Genomic DNA, 10,380 nt, shown 5'->3' with positions numbered 1-10,380 from the left:
TTGCATAGCATGAGGCCAACCAGTCCATTCCCATTATCACATCAAAATCAACCATTTCTAACTCAAATAAATTTGCCGAGGTTTGACGACTACAAATCATCACAGTGCAACCTCTATATACCCTTCTAGCAATCACAGAATCTCCTATCGGAGTAGATACCGCGAGGGGTTTACTTATCAATTCAGGTTCAATGCCAAACTTATTAGCCACAAAGGGTGTAACATATGATAATGTAGATCCCGGATCAATCAACGCATATACATCATAAGAAAACACAGATATAATACCTGTAACAACATCTGGAGACGACTCGAGATCCTGTCGACCTACTAGAGCATAGGTTCGATTTTGAGCACCACTCGAACTCGGCACTACACCTCTACCCCTACCACGACCTGTCGACTGCTGAAAACCCCGTGCTGGAGGTCGAACTGATGAGGAAGAACCAGACACAGATCCAGTCGGCTGAGCCATACCATCACCTCCTCTATTAGGACAATCCCGCATCATATGGCCAGGCTGCCCGCACGAATAGCATGCATCAGAACCTCGACAACACAGTCCAAAGTGGGCCTTGCCGCACTGATCACAATGTGGTGTTGGGGGTCTCATCTGACTAGTATCCCTGTGATGTTGCGAGCCAGATGCCCGCGAACTCTGACCTGGACCAGAATAGGATCGATCATATCGAGGCCTCTGAAACTGTGGAGGAGCACTAGCTACAGGTGGCGCCGAACTCCTCGAAAACTGTGGCCTGATGCGGCCTCTGAAGTCATAAGAATACCCTGCAAATCTTGCCCTCTTATGCTGGCCTCTATCCTGCTCCCTAACTGCCCTCTGCTGGTGCTTACGATCCTCTAGGGTCTGGGCATAAGCTTGAATACGGGAAATATCCATGCCCTCCACCAAGGAGGCTGTCGTACACTCATTTATCAGATGTGGTCCCAACCCATTCACGAACATATGCACCCTATCACTCATCTCGGCCACCATATGGGGAGCATACCTTGCCAAAGAATCAAACTGCATACTGTACTCTCGTACACTCATATTACCTTGTCTAAGGTTCAAGAACTTATCAGCTCTAGCTCGTCGTATCTCAACTGGCAAGTAGTGACGAAGAAAGGCCTCAGAAAATTCCTTCCACACAGCTGGAGGAGGGTTCGGACCCCTGGATCTCTCCCAACTATCATACCAGAGAACCGCTAAATCCCGTAGCCGATAAGAAGCCAACTCTACTGTCTCTGTATCACTAACATGCATAACACGAAGTGTACGATGAACCTGGTCAATAAACGTCTGTGGGTCCTCCTTGGGGTCTGATCCGGTAAACACTGGAGGGTCTAAATTAATAAAATCACGAACTCTTGTACTAACTGGTTTCTCAGCAGCACCTGTATTCTGCCTCTGAGCCTGAGCAGCTACCAAGCTAGTCAATAACTGCAAAGCACTCCGCATATCCTGGTCTGGAGTGTCAGACGAAGGAACTGGAGGCGCTGGGTGCCTTCTAATATCCTCTGGAGGAGATGGAGTAGATGAGGTATGAGAGGGCATCTCACTTTGAGCCTCACTTTGTCCTGCTCTGATTTGGGGCACCTGACTGGTACCCTCTCCCGCTGCTGTATCAAGCCGCCTACTAATCGTTTGCTTCCTAGTCGAAGGCATCACTGAAAAAAACAAGGTGAATATTAGAGACAAACACTTACGACTCAACTCTACGCACGATCTAGATTCAGGAAGAAGGTAACAACCCTAGATGTCATGTAGCCTCCTGATTATAAATGTGGCGCGCTACACATCCATAATCAAGACTCTACTAGACACGGCTCATAGACAACCCCTAGGACAGACTTGCTCTGATACCAAGTTTGTCACGACCCAAACTGAAGGGCCATGACTAGCACCCGACCACACTTGCCGAGCACCAACGTACATTTCATCTAACCTTCATTATTATCTTTTAAGGCTGACGAGATCAATATAAATGGTAGACCTAGATCATGGACAACCAGCAATAAAATATGATGGCATGCATATACATAGCAGGGGATGACCAGACAATCAAGAAACTACATATAAGGTATGAGCTACCACGCTACTATGAAAGACTATACAACAAAAACTAGCTGACAAGGCATACCAAACTATACATGAGCCGACACTTGTCTATGAGCCTCTAAAAGAACATAAGTGTTGCAACATAGCTGGAACAGGGCCCCGACATACCCATAATGTCTATAACAAAAATTGCATACCAAGACCAAGGCAAGTCCGGAGAAGGGATCTCGCCAATCACCGCTGATCTACTGTGGTGGGGGAGCTGTACCTGCCTGTCTATCAGGACCTGCAGCACGACATGCAGCGTCCACAAATAAAAGGACGTCAGTACGAATAAAGTACTGAGTATGTAAGGCAAGGAACCATAAATACGATCAGTAATGTAAGCAAGGATAGAGAATATACAACCTGTAACATCTTAGTACCTCTGAGGGCTACTTACATGAAATGCATGATACATATGTATAAATACATAAACCTTTAAAGCATTCGCCTCTGTGGGCATCATCATCATCATATCGTACCCGGCCATAATAGGCTCGGTAGAATCGTACCCGGCCACGTGGAGCTCGGTAAAACCCAACTGATCAGTGGTTGCACAATAGGTGCCGTACCCGGCCAACTATAGCGTGGCTCGGTAGAGTAAAATAGATACATATATATAATGCATGCTCGACTCATGGAATCACATTCTAAACCTTTCGGAGTGACGTAAGGTCGGTATCCTCTGTACACGTTATTAGGACTAAGTCTTCACTATGAACCTTATAAGATTCAGGAAGTATGAACAACATTGATAACATAAGAATAAGAGAAGCAACATTAACATCAATCGTTCCATAAGAGGGAAAACAATGTAAGTACTGCTAGCTTCTAAGAGTAGAGTATCTTTGGAAGCTTGTTCATTACATTATGTACAATCGGAGTCGTGCAAAAGAAGGAAAGGGATAGCCTCACATACCTTGTATATACTGCCCCAATCTCAAGCTATGCAATTGTCAAAACTCCTTAGTCTACAATAAGAGAAACGATATTATCGTTATCATTTAAGCGTCATAACTATTATGTATCGACCACAACCTATTTTACGATGAAACGGACAGTACCTCACCTATATATATGACCTCACACCATTCAAAACAATCACCAAACAGTCCAAACATCATCAATAATAAACATATTGAGCCTCCCAAAATAGTTCACACACAGCCTAATCACTCCATACATACGACGACCACCGTAGTCGTGTCAAACAACCTAGAAATATTACGAATAACTATCAGCCCATAAACCTACATATATATGGTGTTTCTCCACACCCTTCCTCCTCCAAAACTCCACAATATAGTAGTAAAATACGCAGCCCAACAACAACGCAAAACAGTCCACAAAACAATAACACTACTACCAAACCTTTCGATATATATCTCACAAGTTCTAGCTTCAATGGCTTAGCCGCAACTTGGATAATCTTAAATACATATAGAGTAAGAGGTTCCTTACCTTTATACAGAAAGAACAACTCCAATTTGACCTTAAATTTCCAAGAAATATCCCTCCAATGCTGCCACGACAACAAAAAAATGAAACTAGCGATCAATTAGTGTTTTTCGGCACTAGAATCACTTTAGAAGGCTTGAAATCACCTAGGATTAATATTAAGAACATTAGGGAGTATTTACAGAACATATACCCTTTAAAACAACCTCCCACACGAGTTGGAACGACACAAAAATGAGCAACAACAAGAAGAACAAGAGACTTACTAGCGCCACGGAATTCCCGACACTTGATTTGTGTTGTTTGCCCTTTTTTGGGTATTGAATCTTGAGAGAACCTTGAGAGGATGTTCCTAGGGTTCTAAGTTCTGAAAATAGTGAAAAGAAATGACTAAAAACGGGTTGTGGTCATCCTATATAAGTCCAAATATCTTAAACCGACTTAGTGGGCCCCATAGAGAGGTGCTTGGCGCAGTCTCGCGAAAACGCGAATATATCTCTACTCCGAGATCGTATCGATGAAAGGTTTAATGCGTTGGAAACTAGACTCATAGATCTTTAATTTGGTGGGTAGATCACCCCGTAATTCCTTGTAAATTATGAGAAAAGATTAGAAACATTTGACCTAATGTTTAAGTAAAATTATGAACCTAAGTTGCGACAACTTTTGTCGACTTTTGTTTCATAACTCGTTTGACTTCAAGACTTATGATACGGATATTATATGATTAAAATACCTTAATAAATGACCTCTTGAGTGTATTAAGCACCGCTAGATTACCTGAAAATACGAGTTACAACATCCTTGATTCGTTTAACTTCTAATATTGGTTAATCACCCTTATACACTCTTGTATCACTTAAGACCAATAGGATTGACTTCTTATCATCTCAAAGATAATTCCTTCTTGGATTTATGTTAACTAATATATGGCATGAACTAACACATGTGGATATGGGTTGTAACAGATCTACCGGAATCCCACATCTGTAGTCCCAATGTAAATACATAACAACAATAGGAAAATATTCAGAAATGGCAAATTTCATATTAAGGCAACAAGTAATTCTAGCCTAGCATGCTGCACAAAATTCAGGTAAGGCAATTTGAGCAAATAAAGCAATTAAATCACTTAGACATGCTTTCCTAAGCTAATAACAGGCTTAATAGTGCGAGTAATAAAAACAGGAAAGGAAACATACCAGTAATTACTTAATGAAACTGGATTTTCAATAATTAGCACAAGTACGCACTCGTCACCTCACGTACAAGGCATTTCAATTACCAAATATACCAAATCCTAAGGGGAAAGGTCCCCCACACAAGGTTAGGCAAGCCACTTACCTCGAACCAGCTCAATAATCAATCTGAAACCACGCTCTTGCCACGAGTACTCGACTCCAAATGACCCGAATCAATTCAATTCAATTTTATAATATAAATAACACTTCAACTAACTGATTCTAAAAAGAAATTCTAAGCTAATACGTGAAATAAGGTAAAATGACCAAAATGCCCTCGGGCCCACGTCTCAGAATCGGATAAATTTTATTTTTTCAGAATTCTCATGCTCTCACGAGTTCATGCATACCAAAATTATCCAAATCCAAGTTCAAATTCTCAATCAAAAGTCGAATTCTAGGTCTAAGAACTTTCTTCCAATTTTTCCCCAATTTTCATCTCCAATTCGAAATTAAATGACGAATTCATGTTTAGATTAGTGAGTTACAAGCAAAAAGGAGTTAAGAATCGTTACCCAATATATATCTCTGAAAATCCCTCAAAATCTCGCTCAAATCTGAGCTTCCAAGCTTAAGTTTTCTCAAAAATGGCTAAACCCTCGATTTGAAATTTTTATATTCTGCCCAGCTTTTCCCTTAATCGCGATCGCAGAAGTCCAGACGCGATCGCGAAGAACAAAAATCACGCGCCTCAGATTTACTCTACGCGAACACGATGCTTTATCTCCCTCAACCTATGCGATCGCGGTTGTCTCCACGCGACCACGTAGAGAAACACTTAACAAACCACTGTCGCCTTATTCCTTCTATGCGAACGCGGCCTAGCCCACGCGTTCGCGATTCGGAATTTCCCATAGCTACGCGTTCGCATTCCTCTTCACGCGAACGCGAAGGGAAAAATTCTCTCTGCCTCATCTAAGCTTTCGCGATCGCGATCCTCCCCACGCGATCGCGATGAAGAAAAGTCTGCAACACATACCAGCAAAAATCTGATGCTTTTCCAAGTCCAAAAATGGTCCGTTGAGCATCCGAAACATATCCGAGGCCCCCGGGACCTCAACCAAACCTACCAACATATCCCATAACTTCATTCAAACTTGCTCCAACCTTCGGAATGCTCAAAACAACATCAAAACACCTATTTTTCATCGGATTCAAGCCTAAGAATTCCAAAAACTCTAAAAATACGCTTTCGATCAAAAAGTCTATCAAACCTCGTTCGAATGACCTAAAATTTTGCATACACGTCACATTAAACACTACAGAGCTACTTCAACTTTCAGAATTCTATTCCGACCCTTGGATCAAAATCTCACTATCGAACCGGAAACTTCAAAAAATTCAACTTTTGGCATTTCAAGCCTAAATTAGCTACGAACCTCTAAAATACAATCCGAACACGCCTCTAAGCCCAAAATCACCCAACGGAGCTAACGGAACCATCGGATTTCCATTCCGAGGCCGTCTTTATACTGTTCCGACTACGGTCAACTTTCCAACACTTAAGCTCTCATTTAGGGACTAAGTGTCCCAAAACTCCCCGAAACTCAAAACCGAACATCCCGACAAATTAAAATAGCAGAAATAAACTTGGAGAAAACAGTTAATGGGGGATCGAGGTGTAAATTCTTAAGACGACCGGCCGGGTCGTCACAGCTTGATGGATAATTTATATTGTTAATAGATTCATTTTGTGATTTATTTAAATTTTAATATTATTATAATTTATTAAATATATAAATATTTATTTGTAACAGGGGCTATAGTTTTGTTTTAACTAAACTGTTACAAGAGCCTACCAGAACCGTTGCAATAGGACACAAATAACATTCCATTAGACAACATAAACATTCCTAAATGACCGATAAACCATTCTGATAGATAGTTAAAACCGTTGCCATACCTTTTCCTTTATTGTCATAGTTTATTATAAACCGTAGCAATATAAATAAAACCGTTACGATAGCTTAAAGAAACCGTTGGTATACCCATACATGACAGTAACAATAGCTTACGTAAGTGTTGCATTAGATAATATGGTAGAGGTTAAGAACCGTTGCATACACAATATAGTAACGGTTTTAAACCGTTCCAATTGGAGAGAGTAATCGTTCCAAATCATTCCAACACAGAAAGGAAAAACCGTTGAATAGACGTGTCTACAGCAACAGCGATGCAAACCGTTGCAAGAACCGTTTCTATAGCTCTATTGGCACGCAGACTGATGGAACGGGCTATAAACCGTTCCAATACCTCTATGGCAACGGTTTAATGGTCTATGGGAACGGTTTTTCATGCGTTACCGTAGACCAATTTTTCAGTAGTTGTCCAAAACAGGAAACTAATAATTGGAAGCAAGAGCTTGATGTTGGAACAAGACATTTCTGTTTCTGTCGATGCTGATGAAATGTGAGCAAAAACTGAAGATTATTGGCTCAAACTGGAATTCTTGTATCGATCAATGGGGTGTTGACTGGAGTCGTTGCAACTTCTGATCCTTTAAAGCCCTAAGGGAAAACTTGCAAAAACTAACTTTTAAGTCTTATAAAGTTAGTAAACTAGTAAAGATGACAATTAGCCTGACAATCGTGAGGCTTGGAGGCATAATTAACTGTCGAATAGCAAGGGAAAATGATGTTTGCATGTAGTTTCATGTACCAGATGAAAGCAAGTGTCAAGTATTCAATAGTGAGTGTGAGTCAGTTCTTTAGACTATATATGTTAATTGCAACAACGGCAGAGCCAGAACTTTTACTAAAATGAGTCAAAATATAAATAATAAAGTATGCAAAGAAATCAAAGGGAGCAAACATATAATATATAGTATACAAAATAATTAAAACTAAACCTATTTACGCAATGTGATTTTTCGACGAATTAGGAATGTCAATTGACTCCCCGTGCTAATGAGTGGCTCTGCCACTGAATTGCAAGTCAGTAGAAGTAAGTGTGAAATGACCTTTCTATTTCCATTATGTGATTGCTTTTGGATCAGAATTGCTAACCCCATTAACATTCATTATGCTGCATGATTAGAAAATTTTAGTTTCAAGTGTTTTAGGTGATACCCTTTGTGTTAATCGGTGGCGAACTCAGAATTTTGTGCAAGCGGATTCAATCGTAGAAGTCCATAACTAATATAAGCGGCATAAGGCACAAGGAGTAAATTTTTTGTCTTTATTGCTCACAATATGATCTCGTAATAAAGTCCTTTTAAAATCGGTGCTCTATATTTTAAATAAATTTTTGCTTATTTTAATTTAAAAGATCTAACTTTAGCTAATTTATTAAACTTTAACCAAAAATTTTTTGACCAATTTTAGAATTTATTAACTCAAAGAAATTTGATTTATTATAAAAAGGCAAAATACCTTAAACCACCCCTAAACTTGGGTCAGATTATTAGTATCCTCCCCGCACTATGTCCGGTCTTAATTACCCCCTTCAACTTGGCCTTTTGAGGGCCATTACCCCTCTAAACGCTGATGTGGTAAAAAGTGTGGGTGCAATCGCCTGCCACGTGAATTTTTCAGTCTATGTGGCATTTTTTTCAAACTATGTATTTTTTATAACTTTTTAGATGCCTTGACTATTTATTTTAATTGTATAAATCTTTATTTTCAGGTCAAATTCATAAAAAGATTAACTAAAACTTTATTATTTTTTGCCAAATAAAAATATTTAGCCTAAATAATGTAGTTCTATCCAAGTGTTATTATAAATTGTATTCGAAAAAATTAACTAAAAAGTAATATTCTTAAAAGGTAAAAAAATATTTTATTTTTAAAAAAAATGCCAAAATAGACAGAACAATCCACGTGGCAAGTGAGTGCACCCACACTTTTTGCCACATCAGCGTCTAGGGGGTAACGACTCTCAAAAGACCAAGTTAAAGGGGGTATTTATGACCGGGCATAATTCGGGAAGGATACTAATAATCTAAGCCAAGTTTAGGGGTGGTTTAAGGTATTTTGCCTTATAAAAAAATTTAGCATTTATTAGGTAACAAGTTATTATTTGCAAAAGAAGACAATAAGAAAAGAGTACAAATTAAATTAAATTAACACAAATAATCAAAGAAAGAGAGCTTATACACACACAAACCAAAAAAAAAAAAAAAGAACGAAAAAATTCCAACATAAACTAAATTAAATTAAACCAACAAATGACTAGTAATTTCAAACAAATATACTTGCAACTGTGCAAGTCCTATCAAATTTTATGAAAGGGAGAACTTAAATTACCTTCTGGAGTAAAAATGTAAAATAAACTTCAATATAATTTCTATTAAATTTATGTAAAGAAAATAAACTATAAAGTAAAATAAAGAAAACTACAAAATACATACAAGGAAAATAATTACTTTGATTGCAAAGACAGTTATACCTAGCTATGGTGCTATCACTATGGCTTTTTTTTTTCTTTTGTAACGCTTGTTGCAATTTATACAAACAGATATTATGAACCCGCTTCACCACTTTTGCAAGAACAAAGATTTTATCAAGTGGGTTAAAATATAAATTTTTATACATAATTTACGCAACTTTAGCCTTACACATATACCCAATATTTTTTTTTTATGAAGCGGGTTCAGTTGAACCCACTTAATACCATATGGGTCCGCCCCTGGTGTTAATTAGTTGTTTATTATGTATATACTCAGGAAGATTGGTTAAGTTCATTTTAACAAATGAATATGAAACGAATTCAATACGAATTCATCTTCCATAACTTAAATATTCGTATGTAACCTCCCTTGTAGACTATATTCATTTCGCTTGTATCGTTAATTTCTTTTCATTAATATTTTTCTTTGTTGGCCTTCATTAAGTATCCATATTCATAGTCGGCTAATTATATAATAAAATTATTTTCTTTTTTAAAAAGAGAACCTAGGACAAACAGTTTTGTTTTTTGACTTTTTTGAATATGATTAAATATAACATCATGAGACGTGGTTGAATTAAATTAATGGAATGAAAATGTCTATACGCAAAACCTAAAAGTCAAAATGCCCGCGAAAGCAACGGAAATGGACCCACCCCAAGCCGCTTAACTAGGAGGCAAAGCTTAAATTGAACTTGGAAAAAGGAAATTTAATTTTATCCAGAATTAGATTTGGCCTTAATTATTTTTGGAAAAAAAGTATATTTGTATTAGTTTTCGAGAGAAAACTTAAGTTTTATGCACCAATAATATTAAGTGAAAAATATACGGTATACAATTAGATTACTTATAAAATAATTAAAGATAATATTGATAACGAGTTAAATTATACTAATATTATAAAAATCTATATTGAGTAAAATTTTGGAACATATTTGTGTTAGTCTACAAGAATCTGCCTTGTCTATACATACAGTCACACATCTCTATAACAACATTCTTGTGTAACAACATTTCACTATAAAACCTAAATTTTTCCGGAATCAAATATCGTGTTTTGTTATAATATATGTTCTCTACAACAACAATTCGTTATAATATTCAAAAATATACGGAATAAACGAGACCGTTATAAATAGGGTTGACTGTATATATTTCAAATCAAACAACTTTGATTTTATTTTAGGGAACTTT

The sequence above is a fragment of the Nicotiana tabacum genome, chromosome 1, assembly GCF_000715075.1.
Source record: "Nicotiana tabacum cultivar K326 chromosome 1, ASM71507v2, whole genome shotgun sequence".
Lineage (NCBI taxonomy): Eukaryota > Viridiplantae > Streptophyta > Magnoliopsida > Solanales > Solanaceae > Nicotiana > Nicotiana tabacum.
The sequence above is the reverse complement of the archived record's forward strand: the minus strand, read 5'-3'. Positions refer to the sequence as shown.